Below are 23,200 nucleotides of genomic sequence, written 5' to 3'. Positions count from 1 at the left end.
CAACTATATTCTCTTCAAATATTTTCTGAGTCCTTTTCTTTTTCTCTTCTTCTGGGACCCCTATAATTCGAATGTTGGTGTGTTTAATGTTGTCCAGAGGTTCTGAGACTGTCTTCAATTCTTTTCATTCTTTTTTCTTTATTCTGCTCTGCAGTAGTTATTTCCACTATTTTATCTTCTGGGTCACTTATCCATTCTTCTGCCTCAGTTATTCTGCTATTGATCCCTTCTAGAGAATTTTTAATTTCATTTATTGTGTTGTTCGTCACTGTTTGTTTGCTCTTTAGTTCTTCTAGGTCTTTGTTAAAAGTTTCTTGTATTTTCTCCATTCTATTTCCAAGATTTTGGATCATCTTTACTATCATTACTCTGAATTCTTTTTCAGGTAGACTGCCTATTTCCTCTTCATTTGTTTGGTCTGGTGGGTTTTTACCTTGCTCCTTCATCTGCTGTGTGTTTCTCTGTCTTCTCATTTTGCTTAACTTACTGTGTTTGGGGTCTCCTTTTCACAGGCTGCAGGTTCATAGTTCCCATTGTTTTTGGTGTCTGCCCCCAGTGGGTAAGGTTGGTTCAGTGGGTTGTGTAGGCTTCCTGGTGGAGGGGACTAGTGCCTGTGTTCTGGTGGATGAGGTTGGATCTTGTCTTTCTGATGGGCATGTCCACACCTGGTGGTGTGTTTTGGGGTGTCTGTGGCCTTATTATGATTTGAGGCAGGCTCTGTGCTAATGGATGGGGTTTTGTTCCTGTCTTGCTAGTTGTTTGGCATAGGGTGTCCAGCACTGTAGCTTCCTGGTCGTTGAGTGAAGCTGGGTCTTGGTGTTGAGATGGAGATCTCTGGGAGGTTTTTGCTGTTTGATATTATGTGGAGCTGGGAGGTCTCTTGTGGACCAGTGTCCTGAAGTTGGCTCTCCCACCTTAGTGGTAAAGCCCTGATGCCTGGCTGGAGCACCAAGAGCCTGTCCTCCACACGGCTCAGATAAAAGGGAGAAAAAATAGAAAGAAAGAAAGAAGAAGGTAAAATACAATAAAATAAAATAAAGTTATTAAAAAATAATTATTAAGAAAAAAAAATTTTTTAAGTAATAAAAAAAAAAGGGGACAGACAGGACCCTAGGACAAATGGTAAAAGCAAAGCTATACAGACAAAATCACACACAGAAGCATACACATACATGCTCACTAAAAGCAAAAAAGGGAAAAATATATATATATATCTTTGTTCCCAAAGTCCACCTCCTCAATTTGGGATGATTCGTTGTCTGTTCAGGTATTCCACAGATGCAGGGTACATCAAGTTGATTGTAGAGATTTAATCTGGTGCTCCTGAGGCTGCTGGGAGAGATTTCCCTTTCTCTTCTTTGTTCGTACAGCTCCCGGGGTTCAGCTTTGGATTTGGACCCGCCTCTGCATGTAGGTCGCCTGAGGGCGTCTGTTCTTCGCTCAGACAGGACGGGGTTAAAGGAGCAGCTGCTTCGGGGGCTCTGGCTCACTCAGGCCGGGGGGAGGGAGGAGTATGGATGCGGGGCGAGCCTGCGGCGGCAGAGGCGTCGTGACGTTGCACCAGCCTGAGGCGCGCCGTGCGTTCTCCCGGGGAAGTTGACCCCGGATCACGGGAGCCTGGCCGTGGCTGCACAGGCTCCCAGGAGGGGAGGTGTGGAGAGTGACCTGTGCTCGCGCACAGGCTTCTTGGTGGCGGCAGCAGCAGCCTTAGCGTCTCATGCCCGTCTCTGGGGTCCGCGCTGATAGCCGCGGCTCGCGCCCGTCTCTGGAGCTCCTTTAGGCGGCGCTCTGAATCCCCTCTCCTTGCGCACCAGGAAACAAAGAGGCAAGAAAAAGTCTCTTGCCTCTTCGGCAGCTGCAGACTTTTTCCTGGAGTCCCTCCCGGCTAGCTGTGGTGCGCCAGCCCCTTCAGGCTGTGTTCACGCAGCCAACCCCAGTCCTCTTCCTGCGATCTGACCGAAGCCGGAGCCTCAGCTCCCAGCCCCGCCCGCCCCGGCGGGGGAGCAGACAAGCCTCTCGGGCTGGTGAGTGCTGCTCGGCGCCGAGCCTCTGTGCGGGAATCTCTCCGCTTTGCCCTCCGCACCCCTGTGGCTGCGCTCTCCTCCGTGGCTCCGAAGCCTCCCCCCTCTGCCACCCGCAGTCTCTGCCCGTGAAGGGGCTTCCTAGTGTGTGGACACCTTTCCTCCTTCACACCTCCCTCCCACTGGTGCGGGTCCCGTCCCTATTCTTTTGTCTCTGTTATTTCTTTTTCCTTTTGCCCTCCCCAGGTACGTGGGGAGTTTCTTGCCTTTTGGGAGGTCTGAGGTCTTCTGCCAGCGTTCAGTAGGTGTTCTGTAGGAGCAGTTCCACGTGTAGATGTATTTCTGATGTATCTGTGGGGAGGAAGGTGATCTCCGCGTCTTACTCTTCCGCTGTCTTGAAGCTCCTCCTTCAGTTTGTTAATATGGTGTATCACATTGAGTGATTTGCGTATATTGAAGAATCCTTGCATCCCTGGGGTAAATCCCACTTGATCATGGTGTAGGATCCTTTTAATGTGTTGTTGGATTCAGTTTACTAGTATTTTGTTGAGGATTTTTGCATCTATGTTCATCTGTTTTGTTTTTTAGATTCTACATATTAAGTGAGATCATATGGTATTGGTCTTTTTCTATCTGACTTATTTCACTTTGTATCATATCCTCCAGATCTATCCATGTTACTACAATCTATGAGAATGACCCAATCTGGCTTCTTTTAATGCTTATATTTTTAAAAGATGAGGAGGGTTTTGGAATAACAGATGAACATAGAAAGTAAAATTTTCAGACTGCCTCTGGATTTCAAACTGTTTATTTCTATGAATATAATGTAGGAATTATATTTATATTTATGAATAAAATTCTAGTTCATGTCATCTGATAATACTTCTTAAATGGATATAAATTTTGATTTAGGCAGAGCAAGCTATTCAGAGTATGTACATGAATATTCTCTAGCTCTTATTATACTATTTAAATCATTGTTTTCACAATGTTCTCTGCATTTAGTTGAATAAAGTCTTTCTAAATTCAGTGTGTCAGGGTTGTACCAGCATGTTTTTTAGAAAGCAGGTATAAATTGATTAGCTTTCTCTTTTTCATAGATTTGTCATGTAACTGAACTACTGGTTTGAGCTTGTGTGACAGTTACTTTATCAGTGCAAGAATAATGTGCTAATAGTTGAATGTAATCACGCAATCCTGCACAATCATGCAATATTTTTTATGACTTCATATCAATACTGAATCACAAAGAAAGAAAAATAAATTAATAAATGTTTTTCTTTAGTTTTGAGTTTGGCCAAGTGTACACAGAACATACTGTAATATGTTATATTTAATAGGAGAAAAGACATTCAGTTAATCCTCTAAATGGAAGCAGCCTCTAAGTCGAGGTATGTTTGGATTCTTTCTCCAGAATATCAACAGCAAGCTGTTCTTCCTGTCACCAGACAAATGATAAATGCCTGCTGTTTAGTGAGTTTGACATTTAGAAAGGAAACCATAGTGGTCGTGGGGTCTTGTTCTAGTTTCTGTGATTGAAATAACATGCACAAACCATATCCATCTCCTGGACTAACCAGAGCTTGTTATTAACTCATGGTGCAGTTATGAAATACTGGTCATATTATGAGGAGTCAAAGCATGTACCTGATATGAAAGGCAAGAACAGTAAGGTGTTTAATAGGTATCTCTTTTCAAACTTCATCTCACATTCTAACATCGTAAGAAAGAAAAGCCTTGTTTCCTAAAGTCATAGTGATATGTCCCATGTAAAGAGTAAGTCATCCAAGGTCGTCTCACAGGTTCCAAGGAGGGGTCCAAGCTTCCTGATGTATTAACAAGAGGTCTTGTTCTATGGCAGGTGGTACCAAATTCACTCTCCCTCTAGCCATTAAAAAAAATTTTTTTATTGAAGTACAGTTGATTTACAGTGTTGCATTAATTTCTGCTGTACAGCAAAGTTATTTAGTTATACATACATATACGTTTTCATATTCTTTTCTATTATGGTTTATCACAGGATATTGAATATAGTTCCCTGTGCTATAAAGTAGGACCTTGTTGTTTATCCATCCTATATGTACTAGTTTGCATCTGCTAACCCCATCCCTCTTGCCATTTTTCGAGAGGCTCCAATTTTCTAATTAACAAAATATCTGTTTAAGAGACACATGGAGAAATGTACAGTCTGAAGAGGTAGGATAAGTGATGAACTTTAAAATAACTAGGGAAACAACAAAAGAGAAAAAAAATCACAGAATACCACAGACAATTTGACTTTGGTACTAAAATGGCACTAGGGGTCAGTGTTTGCAACATCAATTATTGAATAGGAAAGATTTAAAATTACTGCTTAATAAAGATTTATCATCAGGGCAATGACTGATAATAGAGAAATGACTGCAGTATATATTTCCACTTTTGTTAACTGTTGTGTGTGTAAAAACATGCTAGTACAGGGAACATAAAATCTGCAATTCACGTGAAAGTGCTCAGAGTCACATAGTTTCATTTGTTAAATTATGAAATGGAAAAGAAGCAACTAGGGATAGATCTGTGTTTAACAGTGAACTGAAGAGGAGTCCTTCAGAGAGACAGGCAGTGAACGAAAGGCATTTTGGTTTCAGCATTAAAGTGTGCCAGGCTCTGTCGCAGGTGATGGGTTAGCAGTGAAGGACACAGGCCCCTCCTTCCCCAGAGCTCAACTCTCACACTGCAGATAATGACAGATAATAACCAGCAAACAAGAAAATGCCGTATGATCAGAGCAGAGGTGAGTGTTACCGATCGGGATCAGCGTGGGTGCATGGGATGCAGGTATTGGGCTGGTTGACAGAAGTACTTTTGAAGTAAAATCGACAGGATTTGTTACATAGATATATACAAAGTCGTATAAATAGGGTCATAAAATACGGCATGTTGGTGTGTATTGTGTAGACATAAATATATCGGCATACGTAAGAGCTTAATGGTGTTGCTTTGGAAGTCATTTCCATCACTCCCAGCTGCACAGACAGAACGGGGGGCACCACTGGTGGGTAGTTCTTTGCATCTCCTTCAGGGTTTAGATGCTGCCTTACTTTTTGTCCAAGCAAATACAGTCAGTCTGTTCTTCACATAGGAAAGCTTGCTCTGTGTGATCATAGTGAAGAGGGCTGGAGAGTTTTCTTTATTACATGAAGTAAAAAGGAAAATATGAGGTAGGGCATTCTTAAGATTCAGGCATGGTCCAGTTCACAAAATTAGCCTCATCATTCATTCGTTGCCGATATCCCAGCAACACATGAATACTTTAATTTTCTAAAACCAACTAGGGGGGTGTATGATCATCTGAACAGTGGTTAGTACGACCAAAAGATCTTTTCTCTTGTTCTTTCCCATCTTGTTACCTACCTCTGCTTCTTCCTGTCTCTTGACTACTCCCTCTTTCTCTCTGTGTCTCTCTGTTCCTTCCTCTGCCTGTGTGTGTGTGTGTCCCTCTGCAGCTCCTCCCTCCATTTCTGTCTTTCTCCTTTGCCAACTCTTCTCCTTATTCCTTAAAGTTATTAATTAGTTCATGACCTTGGTCATCCTTTAGTCCGATTTCTTTCATCATTTCCTATCCTGCTTCTTCCCATCTTCCATCTCTCCTGTACTCACCCTCTGTCTATATCCTCTGTGTGTGTGTGTGTAAATGCCCTTCTTTTAAAATGACTGGTATCCTTAACTGTACTAATTAACAAAGAACTGGACATCTGAGTCAAGCTTTGCACCATACTCGGATATCCCAAGGTGCAGTTGCTGGTGTTTGTGTGTACACTTACTTGGCCATGGATTTCTGCTCATTGTGACTGTGGCTTTCCAGGAAGGTCCCCTGGCACCAATCAGTCTTGTAGGCCTGGAATGAAGGCTTTAATCTTTATTGGAGAGACATGAAGTGTTCTGTCAGCACCATCGTGGCGTGAACCGTGTTTCCACAAGGCTCCTTTGAGATGCTCTGTGTGACAGCAAATCAGCTGTGCTTTCTGATGACTCTTTGGCCAACTTGGTCATTTATCACCCTGTATTTGCTTTCCTTACCATCCTCTCTCTTGTCTTTCCTTCACTCTTATTTTCTAGGTTGGTAATCACCCTACAATGTTTGTTTCAGACTTGGTTTTCTAGGGAAACCAGGGAAGCCCAGCCCGAACTGCCAATGATCTCTATAGTCAGAGATCTGAGCAGGTCAGGTCGACTGGATTCAGTCCACACTATTTGTCACACATGTGCTGGTGGAAAGCGGAGTTGTGAGCCAGAAGGTCTGAAAGGTCATAATAAATGTGCAGAATTAAACCAAGAAATAAATGAAGAGAGAGAGAGGTGGGGAAAGGAGGCACACAGACACAGTTGCGTGGGTTTCTTCCTTCTCAAGACTTAGTTTCTTAGCTCTATTGTGTTTAGCTATTCTACACTTCCATCAATAGATCTGTCATTTATCTTAGGACACTTTAATGAGATTTCATGCACTTGCAAACAGCCGTTGTCTTGACCTATGTTGTAGCCAAATCCATAATAGTCCATCAAATGTCTTTCTTTTCAGGGAGTCTATCAAGGACCATTTTTGCCATATTTCATTTAATAGCCATCAGGTCTTACTATTTTAGCATCACTCTCTGCCAATGTGAATCTCCGTTTATCCTCACTTTGATGTCCTGAGTGTTACTTATCTTTTCCTCTCCTCTAAATCTCTGGTGCAATTTTGGAAAAATGAAAAAAAAAAAAAACTAATGCATTTCAGGGGGACATTAACAGCAGTGAATTCCAGGTATTTATAATTCTGTGTTTCCAAAAACACAGAACCCCACTCTGCCTCCCCCAAAACACCAAAATGAAAGTGCAGGAAAACATACTTTGAAAGTGAATGAGAACAGAATTTGATCTGAGTTCAAAATTCTTCTTTCTCACTTGTAAGCTGGAATTGGGCTAATTCCTTAGCATCTCTGAGCCTCAGTTTTCTCCAGAGTAAAGTGAATATTAAATGAGCTAAGATACTATTTAAACTGTGTAATAATGCCTGAAACATAAGATGTACCCTGAGCCACTTATGGACCTTCTATTTGTCGGATCTAAGTAAGCTCTGCAAAATAATGAATTATTTGTTTTTCACTAGGTTGTAGAGTCATAAGTCTTGCTTCTTTGTGTTGTTTTTCCAAAACTGTTTCTAATTTCAAATATTAAAGCAGATATGTATAGCCCAAGGTTCCCAGACAATCTCATTTATCTGTTATACTTTCTGCTAATGTCTTCTTTCAGATACCATTAATATTTTTGTGAATGTTCCTTTTTTTTCACGGTGGTTTCTGCTCTATCACATGCTAACCAGCAATAGTGGGGAAACGGGCGCTGTATCTGACATGGGTGCTTGGTTTCCCCAGAGTGAGAGTTCTCTTCCATGCCCAGTCTCACGGTCCACTCCGCTGGTCAGAGGAAACCACTGTGTGGGCTTCCTCCTGCCCCAGTATAGCCCACCTGCTTCCATGACCCATTCTGATGGGCCACAGCCCTTCTTTTTTCTACGAAGAGTTATGTTCTATGTCTGTTGAGCCACGCTGAGTTTGCCTGAGGAATTTCATTAAGAATGTTTCTATAGAGAGATCACTGCCCCAGTTCCCTTCCTAGGAACAAGCAGGGCATCAAAGCCCTGACCTGGACGAGGCCAGTGAGAGACAGTTTGAATTAGCATCACTTCAGCGGGCAGAGGAGAAGATTCCGGAGTTCATGAGATGACCACAGCCGGAGACTGGACCATCCACCCAGTGAGGCAGTGGCCTGGGGGAGGAAGCCCGGGGAGATGCTGTGGGTGGAACTGAAGCCCAGGTGCTCACTCACTGTCTCCAGCGCGTCCCCACTCCTTCACCCACAGTGGGGGAGGGTCAGTAAGGACAGTGGGCTTGTTGCTGTGAAACTGCCATTTTCAAGGGAAGAGACAGATGATCAACGGTTCATTTTTGACACCTATAGTGATGACAAAGAATATTCTACATCACTGTGAGTTGCAGAGGGGGCAAAAATAGATCGTACTAACAAAACATGAAAGCCAGCTGTCAAAGTTCAAGTGAAATTTTACTGCAGTGGAAACAGAGTGCATACAAGTAAGTACTGATAGAAGCTGGCATCAGTCGAGATCAAATTCCAGGCAATACCGACAGTCCGATATCTAGTATCAGTGAGGTTAATGGAAACCCTGTTATTCACAAGGCACAGAATTTTAGTACCAAGTATCCAAAATCTTTATTTTGGAATTGGGAGGAAGGTGAATTCCGTTTGAGTGTACCTCACAGCAGCTACTACCACGAAAATGCTGCATTCTTACCTAAACCTTTAGACCTTAGAAGACTGTAGATAAATTACCTTTGGAAATAACTGACAGCTAGCTGAAATACAAAGTGTGTGTAAACATGCAATTTTGAAAAATCATTTACATGATACATATCTAGATAATGATGAAAAATCTGGCCTGTCTTAGCTGTCACTCAGGTTTTGTCAGCTATTTCCATGAATGACTAGTTTTTTAAAAATTTTATTGAAGTATAGTTGATTTACAATGTGTTAATTTCTTCTGTACAGGAAAGTGATTCAGATACACACACACACACACACACACACACACTCTTTTTCATATCTTTTCCATTATGGTTTGTCACAGGATATTGGATATAGTTCCCTGTGTTACACAGTAGGACCTTGTTGTTCATCCATCCTCTGTATATAATAGTTTGCATCTGCGAACCCCAAACTCCCACTCCATCCCTCCCCCACCCTCTTGGCAACCACAAGTCTGTTCTCTGTCCATGAATCTGTTTCTGTTTCATGGATAAGTTTGTCATATTTTAGATTCCACATACGTGATATCATATGGTATTTGTCTTTCTCTGTCTGACTTGCTTCGCTTAGTATGATCATCTCCAGGTCCATCCATGTTGCTGCAATGGCACTATTTCATTCCTTTTAATGGCTGAGTCGTATTCCACTGTGTATATGGACCACATCTTCTTTATCCATCTGCTGATCTATCTGCATCTGCTGATGGACATTTAAGTTGCTTCCATATCTTGGCTATTGTGAACGGTGCTGCTGTGAACATTGGGGTGCGTGTATCTTTTCAAATTATAGTTTTGTCTGGGTATATGCCCAGGAGTGGGATTGCTGGATCATAGGGCAACTCTATTTTTAGTTTTTTGTTTTGTTTTGTTTTTATAAATTTATTTATTTTATTTATTTTTGGCTGCATTGGGTCTTCATTGCTGTGTGTGGGCTTTCTCTAGTTGTGGTGAGCAGGGGCTACTCTTCGTTGCAGTGCGCAGGCTTCTCATTGTGGTGGCTTCTCTTGTTGTGGAACATGGGCTCTAGGCACACGGGCTTCAGCAGTTGTAGCATGTGGGCTCAGTAGTTGTGGCTCACAGGTTCTAGAGCGCAGGCTCAGTAGTTGTGGTGCGTGGGCTTAGTTGCTACATGGCATGTGGGATCTTCCCGTACCAGGGCTAGAACCCGTGTCCCCTGCATTGGCAGGTGGATTCTTAACCACTGTGTCCCCAGGGAAGCCCTATTTTTAGTTTTTTAAGGAACCTCCACCCTGTTTTCCATAGTGGCTACACCAACTTACGTTCCCACCAACAGTGTAGGAGGGTTCCCTTTTCTCCACACCCTCTCCAGCATTTATTCTTTGTAGATTTTTTGATGATCGACATTCTGTCTGGTGTGAGGTGGTACCTCGTTGTAGTTTTTCCTCTAAAAATTAGCAACGTTGAGCACATGATTGACTTTTAATCATGGAATTTCACCTTATTTTCTTTTAAAAACACATATTATTTTTCATAGTATGTTTCTGATCAGTCACACTGAAGAAAAAAGAGCATTAGGGAGAGATTAGATTTAGTTTATCCAACCACAGTGCCCGGCCATCCGCCAGCAGATATCAAGTGCATTCCTCTAAACGGCATTCACTGAGGGATCCCTTGACACACTTTATGAGCCCTAGATATAGTGTGACACCCAATCCAGTCAGTCACCCCTGAGCCCTGCTGGTGTACAGACCTGGGAGGGTGCAAGCCGCACACTGGTGTGTGGAAAACACACTCGGACCACAGGGCATTTAGACATCGGAGTCCTGGAAGCAAAAATTACCTTTGTTGTAAAGCAGAAACTAACACACCATTGTAAAGCAATTATACTCCAATAAAGATGTTAAAAAAAAAATTACCTGGTAAATGCTGTCGGAAAAGCTACTGCCTGCAATTTTAAGTAGAATTGAATCATGTAAGTAAAAAATAGCCTCATTTCAAGTTATCTGTGTACAATTTAAGGAGTTTAAGTGCTAACTGCTTTAGGACAAAAATGCTCACCTTTGATTTTACCTAAACGTTTACACCTTAGAAGATCGTAGAAAGTGCATGGACCATGCCTTTTGCTGGCTCTGGATCTCTGTGGTGTTGTATTAGCATCCAGGGTGTAGGAAGCACATGGCAGTTGATGAAACTAGATCTTTCTGTTGCTAGGACCTAATAAAAATTCGGGCTCTTTCTTTCTGGAATAAGCAGGAGAGGTTTCCTAATAAAGAATTGTAGCTCTGGGTAAATGTTAGAGGCTGGGATTGATGGCAATCAGGAAACCGTCTAAAGCTTGTTAACAGTTGGTTAATTTGATTTGAAGAAGTTGTTGAATCTGTGTGCAAATGTTCTCAATAGGCCAAAGTACCAAGCAAGAAGTAATGATTCCATTGGTGTTTCTTCTCCTAATTTAGTACTTTTGTACAAACAAGGAGATATTATAGCTACACTACGCATCAATGCAATAGGAGAATCGATGGTCAGGTTTTGCAGAGGAGATATTCACAATTACATTAGCAAGTACACAAATAAGTGAAAGTTAATAGAAAAATTCTTCTCTGTTTTTCAAACCTCATCCTAACACTTCCTCCCCTCATTCAAAACAGATGCAGGTGATGGCTTTTTAATTCCCAGAGGTAATAATAGACTCCACAGGAGCAGTGCTTTCACAACAAGTGGACAACCCTCTAAAAACCTGTTTCAATCGTGGTAAAACGCATGAGGTGTAAGCATGACCATCTTGGCCAGTTTTAAGTGTACAGTTCAGTGGTGTTAGTACATTCACATCATCCTGCAACTGAAACTCTACCTGCTACGTAGCAACTCCACATCCCTCTCCCCACCGCCTCTGGCAACAATTCTACTTTCTGTCTCTGAATCTGATGACTCTAGGACCTCATGGGACGGGAATCAAACACTATTTGTCTTTTCATGACTGGCTTATTTCACTGAGCATTACATTCTCAAGGTTCATCCATGGTGTAGCATGTGTCAGTTTCCTTCCTTTTTAAGACTGAATAGTATTGCTTGGATGGACCACATTTTATTTATTCATTGATAGACACATGGGTTACTTCCATCTTTTGGCTATTGTGAATAATGCTTCTATGAATATGGGTGTACAGATATCTCCTCACGACTCTCTTTTCAGTCCTTTTGGGTATATGCCCAGGAGTGGTATTGCAAGATCATAGGGTAATTCTATTTTTAATTTTTTGAGGGAACTGCCATACTGTTTTCCATTGCAGCCACACCATCTACATTTCCATCAACAGTGTACAGGGTCCAAATTTTCCACACCCTCCCCTACCCTTGTGATTTTCTTTTTAATAATAGTCATTATAATGAGTGTGGAGAGTATCTCATTTTGGTTTCGGTTTGCATTTCCCTAATGATGTTAAGCATCTTTTCGTGTACTTATTGGCCATTTGTATAAACCTACAATCTTAACTGTGTTCTCAACTATGCTTTCATGCTATTAATAGTATAATAATAATAATAAAAATAAAAATACCTTTGAAAAGTTACTATGTAGCAGATAGGGTTTGGAGTGCATTATGAGTATCAGCCCACTTGATCCTTGCAACACCCCTGATACCGCACCCCCTGGGTTGACAGACGCTGGTTAACAGGAACTCTTGAGCTTGTCTTGCAGAACAGCAGATAGGGGAACCGCTTATTAAAACCCCTCTGCTGGTAAATGGCCTTCACTGACTCAGCTTCCTTTAGTTATTTTGTTTGTCTTTCTTTTTTCCTCTCTTTAATTGCATACCTTCCCAGCTTCACGCAGCCCAGTTGTTTTACAAGAACTTGGAGTCACCTCCTGACCAGCGCAAGCCTCCCGAGGCTGGTTGGACCCCCGCCCTAAATCAGGGCCTGTGAGGGTGTCCCATGCTGACATCAGAGGCTAGAAACGCCTCCTTTAGATGATGCTAAGTGCTTCCATTCTGAATCTGCACAAGCACGTAGCCCAGGTGCACCTGCTCAGACCACCGATGACCTCACCTCTCCCCACACCTAAGACCACCCCGCCTACCCCATAAAGACCCCGCCTGCCTCAGAAAACTCGCAGACCTCGGCGTCTCAGTGTTTAGTTCGTTGTGCGTTGGGCAAACAGACCTGGTTCAGTGACAAACCCATGAGGTAAATGTCATTTTCCTCTTTTCTCAAATGAAGAAACTAGGACACAGACGGATTAAATTACTTAACCCAGGTCACACAGCCAGTTAGTCTTACAAGTCTGGATACCCAGTTATAAGCCATCCAGGTGTCCCTCCTGTCTTTGGTGAGTTCCTGCTCTTGTGTTTGGGACCCAACTTTTCTCATCTACGTCGACCATTAAGTCATAAATTACCTCCTTTCTCCCTTTATTTCACATTTTCCAGGCACCTTCTCCCACATGCTGCTGGTACCATACACTTAGTGTAGATAGTTTTATCTCATCCTCCTTACTTAAACATAACTCACCTCATCTTACCTTACAGGCAAAACTGAAAACCTTTTCTGACTCTAACTTTATCCCTTCCAAGCTTCTCTTCATAATCAAAGACCTTTGCTACTGTTATTATATGTACACGATTTATATGTTTATATATTTTATATGTGTATATACTGACAATTCCCAAACTTGAAGCCCCATACCTAATTGCTCCCTGACCCATATGATGAGCTTCAGACAGTATATCTAACTTATTAGGGTCTCCCTGACTTGTTTGTCCTTCAACATTGATAATATTTCCCCCCAAACAATGTTCGCCCTCTTTGTTTGCGATCTCATCAATCCTTAAATCATCTACACAATTGCTCAAGCTTGAGCTTAGCCCTATCCCTTTCTGAACCCCTAGCTTTGATTACCATCACTTTCCGCTGACTTCTCTTCTAGATAATTCTCAAATCTACCCACTTTTCTCCGGAGAAACACTGTCGTGTTTGTCCCATTCACACTGGCCCATCCCAGGGTCTGGATATGCCAAACTTGCTCCAGTCTTCGGGTGTTAGCAGTGGAAGCTTCTACTCAAAATAGACTTCTCACCTGTCTCATGGAGTTGCCTCTTTTCAAAAATTTCTTTTAAAGATATTTAATTTTTACCTTTCATTTTTATTTTAAATACTACTTATTAAAACTTCTAAAATATTTACATAGCCATGATGTTACTGCGTCCAAGCCCATACTGCTCACCACAGGACAGGCCAAAAGATTGAGAGACAAGTTGTTGGGGCAAAGAAGAGTGACTTTTTCAGAAAGCCAGCAGATGGAGAAGATGGACCAGTGTCCCAAAGAACCCTCTTACCTGAGTTAGAATTCAGGCTTCTTTTATACTAAAAGGGGAGGGGCGTGGCTGGTTGTTGCAGACTTCTTGGTGTCCGAATCCTTTGTTCTTGCATCAGTCCACGCAGGTCAGGTCATGATGTTCCTGTAAACCTCCAAGACAAATGTTATTCTCTGTTCGGCAACTTATTATCTCTATATGAATGGAAAAGTGGTATACCTTTCAAGGTCAGAGCCTTGAGAATGGGTTTCCTATATATTTCAGGCTATAGGCAACATTCTTAACTTGTAGCAAAGGCAATAGAAGTAAAAGGAACAGATCCAATAGGGAGTCACATTTGTTCTTCACTATTACAATGTTTCTTTTGTCAACCCTTTCTTTGACTCAAATATAATCTATCAAAGTATAAAACCTTTTTCTTCTAAAGGGTCTCAATGGAAGGCCAATGTATTAGGTAATATGGATTCTTTAGATCTATTTATTAGCAGGTAAAAAACTAACCATGCCTGATACATAGATCATCATATATTACTAGTGAAACTGGCTTCTCTGTCACAAAGTTAAATATTTCCTCCAAGCAACTTTTTTGTTTAGGATTTTTAAAATAGGCAAGATACATTCTTATTGTTACGAGCTTCATCTGCCAAGTAGTCATTTTGTTTTTAATGTTTCATCATAAAACTTATAAAACATTTAGTTTAGTGGAATTTTATCCTTTAGAGAACACAGAACAAATTGTGAGCCATTTTTCTACCTTTAATATAGCGTAAATAAAAATTGTGAAGTCTCACCAAATATTGTCTGTTGTTAAAGCTTGCTTTTCATGCAATGAAGAGACAGTATTAAGAATATATTTTAACACTTATAGACTAATTTGGGCACATAATAAATGGAAGATAGAAGAAATATATTAAAATCTAAATGCACACATAAATATAGTCAGAGATATCAGTATATTAGCTACAATCTGGAAAATGGTTTTCAGAGATAATAAGGACTTGAAATTTTACTTAAAACTTACAAAATTTAAATAAAGAGTAAAACGTTTACTTAGATTTTGTACATATTGAGTGTAAATTATTTCCTAGGCAATCCTTTCTTTAAAAAAAAATAGACAATTTTTATGAGCAGTTTTAGGTTCCCAGTAGATTGGATGGAAAAAGGTACAGATATTTCCCGTGTACCCCCTGCCCTAACACACGCACAGCCTCCCCCATCATTACCCTCCATCAGATGGTACATGTGTTACCGTTGATAAACCTACATTGACACGTCACATCACCCAAAGTCCATGGTTTACATTATAGTTCACTGTTGGTGTTCCACATTCTGTGGGTTTAGACAAATGTGTAATGACCTGTATCCACCATCATAGTATCACAGAGTAACTACACTGCCCTAAAAATTGTCCATGCCCTGCCTATTCCTCCTCTTTAATTTATGGGACACTGATCTTTTTACTGTCTCCATAGTTTACCCTTTCCAGAATGTTATAGAGTTGGAATCACACCTTATGTAGCCTTTTCAGATTGGCTTCTTTCACTTAGTAATATGCATTTGTTTCCTTCATGTATTTTCCATGATCTGGTTTGATGGCTTATTTCTTATTAGCACTGAATAATAATCCGTTGTCTGTACCACAGTTTATTAATCCATCACCTACTGAAGGACTTCTTTGTTGCTTCCAAGTTTTGGCAGTTATGAAAAAACTGCTATAAACATCCATGTGCAGGTTTTTGTGTGGACATAGGTTTTCAGCTACTTTGGGTAAATAACAAGGAGCACGATCACTGGATGTATGATAAGAGTATTGTTAGTTTTGTAAGAAAGTATCAAACTGTCTTCCAAAGTGGCTTAACCATTTCGCATTCCCACCAGCAGTGAATGAGATTTCCTGTTGCTCTACATCCTTCCCAACATTTAGTATTATCAATATTCTGAATTTTGGCCATTCTGATAGACGGGTAGTAGAATCTTGTTATTTTATTTTGCATTTCCCTGATGCATATGATGACATAAGCATCTTTTCATATGCTTAGTTGCTATCTGTATGTATTTTTAGGTGAGATGTCTGTAAAGGTTTTTGATCCATTTTTAAATCTGGTTGCTTTCTTAATTTTAAGAGTTCTTTGTATATTTTGGATAATGTTCCTTTATCAGCTATGGCAATTATTTCTGCAAATACTGTTTCTTTAGATAAAGAGAATACAGATGAATTTAAAATAAAATACTAACTATGATCTGTTTTTAGGGAAGTCATAAGGATTTTACAATCTTTGACAATAAAGAAACATTGAATCAAGCTGCTTTATAGTAAGAAATGCTCTATTCATATGTTAAGTATGCCTAATCATTTGTATTTCCTATACATTCTAGGAAAATATTTATTTAGAAAAAATGGTGTTTCTTCTTCCTACTATGTGAGAAAAATTTAAGAAGGACTATATAGTAGTATTGGCTGAATTTTAACAGTTCTTTGTGGTGGATAGTAGCACACAGAATTCTGTGTACCTGCTACAGTTTGCTCTTCTGAATTTCAAGGAGAATGCAGTGAGTCTTAGAAATCTGCAGTACTTATTGTGTGATATTTTGAGTGACATTCTGCTTAAGCTGGGCATAAGCCTGGTAAGTTGAGAAGCAGAGAAAGCAAGGTGGGAGATTTGATTCTCAGTGTCTCCACGCAAACACCATGGAGCCCAGGTGAAGCACAGGAGGGTGGTCCTATAGGGCATATTTGGAATGGAAAATTTACATCTCCCGCACTGGAGAAGGAAAGATTCTTTTTTCTACCTGTGTAGCGAATGAGTGTTTGCTCTTTTGACTGATGGGAAAAAGCTACGTTAACGTATGCATAATGCAGAGGGCAGGCCCTGACTGGGGGGGGGGGTGGAATCAACCTTCCAAGGGCTTTTACTTTGGCAGGTTAGATGGACTAGCCATTCACTATTGAGAACCTTGAACAATAACAGGGAGACTTTTATATGCTGCACATCTAAGTATGATCTGTGTTTAATGTTTTTCCTAAAAAATAATGTGTAGCAATTGGTTTAAAAGTTAATGCCTATTCTCATGACTTTATTGATCTTTGAAATGGTTTTAATGGATAGAATAGGACAAGTCAGCCCCCAGGTTTTTTGAATAAAATCCACTTCTCCCCAGTGTGGATTACTGACAAGGTGCTTCCCACTCCCTGGAGGTGCTCTGCTGGCTGATGCGTCAGATCCTGGCTCATTCGTTCTGAACGTCCAACCAGGCACGACCATAAAATTGGAATAGAGAGTAGATTTGATGAGTTAACCAATGTGATACGAAATGATTCCGAACTGCTTAGATGTGGTGGATGTGCATTTAACAGGAGAAAGTCACACTGTCTCCCCACAGAGCTGGGAGGGAGGATTCTTAGCCTTCGAGTCACGAAGTAAAATTCACTTGTCAGTATCGGGGGGTGGGGCCGGGGTGGGGTGCCTGCCCCTCTTGCTCAGCTGTGGCTCAAGTGAGGGCACATTTTCTCAGACTTTCTTATTTATTTGCTTGTCATGATTGTTTTGATATTCAGCTGACAAACTATTCCCAGTGACTGATGTGAGGAAATGCCAGGGGATGTAGGGAAAGAAGTAAGAGGACAGTCAGTCGAGTGCCTGACCATTTTCAGGGGATCTTCTCACTCTTCTTGGTGCTGTGACTCTGCCTCTCTTCTGCCTGTCTCACCTGATGACCTGGATCTGCTTTAGGTGTGTGATGTTTCAAGTTCTACTCAGGCCTCTCTACTAAACAAAAGGCAGCTTCTGTGATTGTGGAAACCTAAGCTTCATGTGGCTTTGTTTCACTGGCTCCAGAATTAGAGGGCCACTGGGATGTATGAAACGAAGTCTACCTCTGACCAAATTTTGGGAATCATTTTTGTAGAATGTTCATCAATTAGGAAAAGCGTAAGCACATTTAAGGCTGCTTAGACTCTGGAATTGTTTTAAAATGGTATACTGACAAATATTTAGTGTCATCAGAGTCAAATGGGACTATACGAGAAAATATTCAGATAAATGAAACACAATTATGATCTAAAATGTCATTAAAATAATTTTTGATAAAAATTGATCCAAACATGCCTATTCATTTATTCGTAAACATGGGAAACTAAATGTGATTTTAAAAAATCCTTGAAACTTTAAAATTTTTACTTCCCATTAAAAGTGAGTTGATTTGTTAGCTCTTACTTCTATTTTCATTTTGCTTTTGTCCTTGCCCCAAGGTTAGTTTGTTCTCCTGCACTTTTGTGAAATTTCTGGAAGATACTAAAAGGAAATATGAATTTGAATGAATTAGGCTCTAAAAGTAAAACAGGTGTGTGTGTGTGCGTCCATGTGGGGGCCTTACAACTGCTGATTCTGTTTCTGAGATTCTGCTTTTGCATTTTTTGAGCTTTTGGGCTGTGTTCTGAACAGCAGAGTTTACCTGGAGACAGAGTTCCTAATAAGGGGATATTATGAAAAAGTCTGCTTTTATTCTTCAAATATTCTCCTAAATAGACAAGCCACAATAAAGATACACAACAGTTCTCATCAGGATTTAGATATCAGGCTTGCAAATCAAAACACTGCCTGCAGCAAAAACAAAGCGACTCCCTCTCTTTGCATTTAAATTTCATGAAATGACAGAAAATTTAAACAGCACCAAGTGAGAGAGTAGCATGGACACATGTACACCACCAAATGTAAAATAGATAGCTAGTGGGAAGCAGCCGCATAGCACAGGGAGATCAGCTCTGTGCTTTGTGTCCACCTAGAGGGGTGGGATAGGGGGGTGGGAGGGAGGGCGATGCAAGAGGGAAGAGATATGGGAACATATGTATATGTATAACTGATTCACTTTGTTATAAAGCAGAAATTAACACACCATTGTAAAGCAATTATACTCCAATAAAGTTGTAAAAAATAAAATAAAATAAATAGCACCATAAATAATATATAAACATAGTTTAAACTATGTGACTTCATAAGTCTTTCAACGTTTAAGTGATTTTATTACAGCTGACTTCCTACCAAGTTATTCCAACGTGGCAGTTTCACATAAAACTCGATAGAAAAGTAAAAAACTCAATCCATAGACTGCGTTATAGATCTGTGCAGACCCAAATTATTTAGACTTGCTCTGGTTCTCAGATATTGAAACACAGGAGAATCACATAGGCACTTGTTTAAAAAACAGATTCCTGCATAATTCAGGAGGTCTTAGACCCTAGACTCTAAACTTTCATGACCACCACAGGTGATTCTAAGGCAGGTTATTCTTTGACTATACTTTGAAGAATTTGGTCTACAGCCTTGTGACAGAAGTACAGTCCACCTATTGGCCGCACTCATAGCACCTGGGAATGTGTTGGAAATTCAGAAATCTCAGGCTCCACCTAAGAATTTGTAATATATATATATATTTTTTTGGCCTTGCGAGATCTCAGTTCCCCAACCAGGGATTGAACCTGGGCCATGGCAGTGAAAGCCCGGAATCCTAACCACTAGGCTACCAAGGAACTCCCAAGAATTTGTATTTTAACAAGAGCTTGAGCTGTTTCATAAGCATATTAATACACTGAGTTAGAGCCTGTTACTTGTGAAGTCAATTAACTTCGTACGTAAAATTTTTACAGTGACTTTGAAATTTATATTAAGGGCACAAAGTGCATTTAAATCCTCAGGAAGCAGAGAACTTTCCATCAGTCACAAGGAAAATGCTGTAACTTCAGATGTTCGTGTCAATAGTAATACTCGAATTTCTTCCAGTGTGCAGTGGCGAATCCTGTGTGTGCAGGTTTGCCGAGATGCATTCGCTCATGAGCTGCCCAGAGAATGAATTTGAGACATGAATTCTGGCAACAGAAACATTCACTCTCCAGCCAGAAATATTTAGTAGCCGTTACAGTGCTGGTAACTTACTGATTCCCTTTGAAGCAATGGATCGTGGACCTCATATATGGCAAAGGACATCATGCAATGCAGAGAACTCTGCCTTTACTATCTACCAAAAAGAAAAAAAGTTTCATTTAATTTTCTTTTCTTTGTTGGGGTATAGTTGCTTTACAATGTTGTGTTAGTTTCTTCTGTACAGCGAAGTGAATCAGCCCTGTGTATACATACATCCCCTCCCTCCTGGGCGTCCCTCCACACCCCCAGCCCACCCACCTAGGTCACCGCAGGGCACCGAGCTGAGCTCCCTGTGCTATACAGCAGGTTCCCACTGCTATCTGTTTTACACATGGCAGTGCACATACGTCAATCCCAATCTCCCAATTCATCCCAAACTTTATTTTTTAGAGCAGTTTTAGGTTCAAAACAAAACTGAGCAGAAAGTACCTAGAGTTTCCACAAACCACCTGTCTCCCCCCCCCGCCCCCCCCGCCTTCAACATACACACAACTCCCGCCATCGACATCTCACACCACTGGCACATTTAGTACAATGGATGAGCATACACGGACCCAGCAGCAGCTCCCAGGGTCGTAGTTCCATCAGGATTCACTCTTGGTGATGTACATCCTCTGCATATGACGGCATGTGTCCGCACTGCAGTGTCACGCAGAAGGGTTTCCTCTGGGCTCTACCTGGCCCTGCTGCCCTCCCCCCGCAAGCACCGATCTCTTTACTGTCTCCATAGTTTTGTCTCTTCCAGAGTGTCACATGGTTGAAATTATACAGTGCGTCGCCTTTTCAGATTGGCTTCCTTCACTTAGTAAAATGCATTTAATGTTTCTCTCTGTCTTTTCATGGCTGGATAGCTCATTTCTCTTTAGCACTGACTCATATTCCATTGTCTGGATGGACCACAGTTTATTCATTCATCTGCTGAAAGACATCTTAATTGCTTCCAAGTTTTGACAATTAGGAATAAAACAGCTAAAAACATTCATATGCATGTTTTTGTTTCAATATAAGTTTTTAACTCCTATGGGTAAATACCAAGGAATGTGATTGCTGGATCTTTTTTTTTTTTTTTTTAACATCTTTATTGGAGTATAATTGCTTTACAATGGTGTGTTGGTTCCTGCTGTATAACAAAGTGAATCAGCTGTATGTATACATATATCCCCGTATCTCCTCCCTCTTGTGTCTGCCTCCCACCCTCCCTATCCCACCCCTCTAGGTGGTCACAAAGCACCGAGCTGATCTCCCTGTGCTATGTGGCTGCTTCCCACTAGCTATCTATTTTACATTTGGTAGTGTGTATATGTCCATGCCACTCTCTCACTTCATCCCAGCTTACCCTTCCCCCTCCCTGGATCTTAAGGCAAGAGTTGATTTAGTTTTATAAGATACTGTCAAACTGTCTTCCACTGTGCCCGTACCATTTGCATTGTGAAAACAGTGAGTGAAAGTTCCTGTTGCTCCACATCCTTACCAGAATTTGGACCTGTTGGTGTTTGGGTGTAGTAATACCACACTGTTGCTTTACTTTGCAATTCTGTAATGACCTTTCTATGTACTGAGGATTTTTGCATCATGCTCATGAGGGATATTGGTCTCTAGTTTTCTTTTTCTGTAAAATCCTTGTCTGATTTTGGTATCAGGGTAATGCTGGCCTTAAGTGTGAGTTGGGAAATACTCCCTCTGCTTCTATCTTCTTGAAGAGATCGTACAGAATTGGCATAGTTTCCTCCTTAAATATTACATAGAATTCATCAGTAAACTCATTTGGGCCTTGTGCTCTCTCTTTTGGAGGTTTATTAATTATTGATTCAATTTCTTTAATAGATATAGGCCTATTCAGATAATTTATTTCTATGAGTTTTGACAGATTGTATTTTCACAGAATTGGTCCATTTCATCTAGGTTATCAAATCTGTAGGGATACAGTTGTTTATAATATTCCTTTGTTATACTTCTAACGTCCATGGGATCTGTAGTGATGTCCCCTTTTTTATTTCTGATTCAATAATTTTGTCTTCTCTCCTTTTTCTTAGCCTGGCTAGAGGCTTATTGATTTTTTAAATCTTTTTAAAGAACCAGCTTTTGGTTTACTTGATTTTCTTTATTGGCATTGTTTTTTAATATTTATTGATTTCTGCTCTAATTTTTACTATTTCATTTCTTCTGCTTACTTTACATTGACTTTGCTCTTCTTTTTCAAGTTTCCTAAGGTACAAGTTTTGGACTTGTGCCTCTTCCCCATGCCTTGCTCTATGCATCTCTTCTGTCTGGCTGTTCCTGAGCTATATCCTTTTATAATAAACCAGTGATCTAGTCAACAGGCCACAGTTTCCTTCAGGATTTTTCTTTTTAAAAACATAAAAACCGAGCAGAAGCAAGAAGAACTACAATCCTGCAGCCTGTGGAACAAAAACCACATTCACAGAAAGAGAGACAAGATGAAAAGGCAGAGGGCTATGTACCAGATGAAGGAACAAGATAAAACCCCAGAAAAACAACTAAATGAAGCGGAGGTAGCAACTTTGCAGAAAAAGAATTCAGAATAATGATAGGGAAGATGATCCAGGACCTCGGAAAAAGAATGGAGGCAAAGATTGAGAAGATGCAAGAAATGTTTAACAAAGACCTAGAAGAATTAAAGAACAAACAAACAGAGATGAACAATACAATAACTGAAATGAAAACTACACTAGAAGGAATCAATAGCAGAATAACTGAGTCAGAAGAATGGATAAGTGACCTGGAAGACAGAATGGTGGAATTCACTGCTGCAGAACAGAATAAGGAAAAAAGAATGAAAAGAAATGAAGACAGCCTAAGAGACCTCTGGGACAACATTAAACGCAACAACATTCGCATTATAGGGGTCCCAGAAGGAGAAGAGAGAGAGAAAGGACCAGAGAAAATATCTGAAGAGATTATAGTCGAAAACTTCCCTAACATGGGAAAGGAAATAACCACCCAAGTCCAGGAAGCGCAGAGAGTCCCATACAGGATAAAACCAAGGAGAAACACGCCGAGACACATAGTAATCAAATTGGCAAAAATTAAAGACAAAGAAAAATTATTGAAAGCAGCAAGGGAAAAATAACAAATAACATACAAGGGAACTGCCATAAGGTTAACAGCTGATTTCTCAGCAGAAACTCTACAAGCCAGAAGGGAGTGGCATGATATACTTAAAGTGATGAAAGGGAAGAACCTACAACTAAGGTACAAGTTTTGGATATTGATTTTAGATCTTTCTTATTTTCTAATATTTGCATTCAATACAATAAATTTCCCAGTAAGCATCGTTTTGCTGCGTCCCACAAATTTTAATGTTTTTCATTTTTATTTCAAAATTCATTTTAGCCAAAATATTTTAAATTTCTCTTGAGATTTCTTCTTTGACCTATGCGTTACTTTGTGTGTTGCTTAATCTCCAAGTATTTTAGGATTTTCCAGCTATCATTTTGTTATTAATATTGGTTTAATTCAGTTGAGGAGGGTGCCACAATCCAATTGTGGATTGAGAACATTGTATAATTTCTATTATTTTAAAATTGTTAAGGTGTGTTTCATGGCCCAGAATGTGGTCTATCTTGGTGAATGTTCCATGTGAGCTTATAATTCTTCCATGAATAATTGGTAATTTGGTTTAA

This window comes from Eubalaena glacialis, chromosome 9 (assembly GCF_028564815.1).
Source record: "Eubalaena glacialis isolate mEubGla1 chromosome 9, mEubGla1.1.hap2.+ XY, whole genome shotgun sequence".
Taxonomy (NCBI): Eukaryota; Metazoa; Chordata; class Mammalia; order Artiodactyla; family Balaenidae; genus Eubalaena; species Eubalaena glacialis.
The sequence above is the reverse complement of the archived record's forward strand: the minus strand, read 5'-3'. Positions refer to the sequence as shown.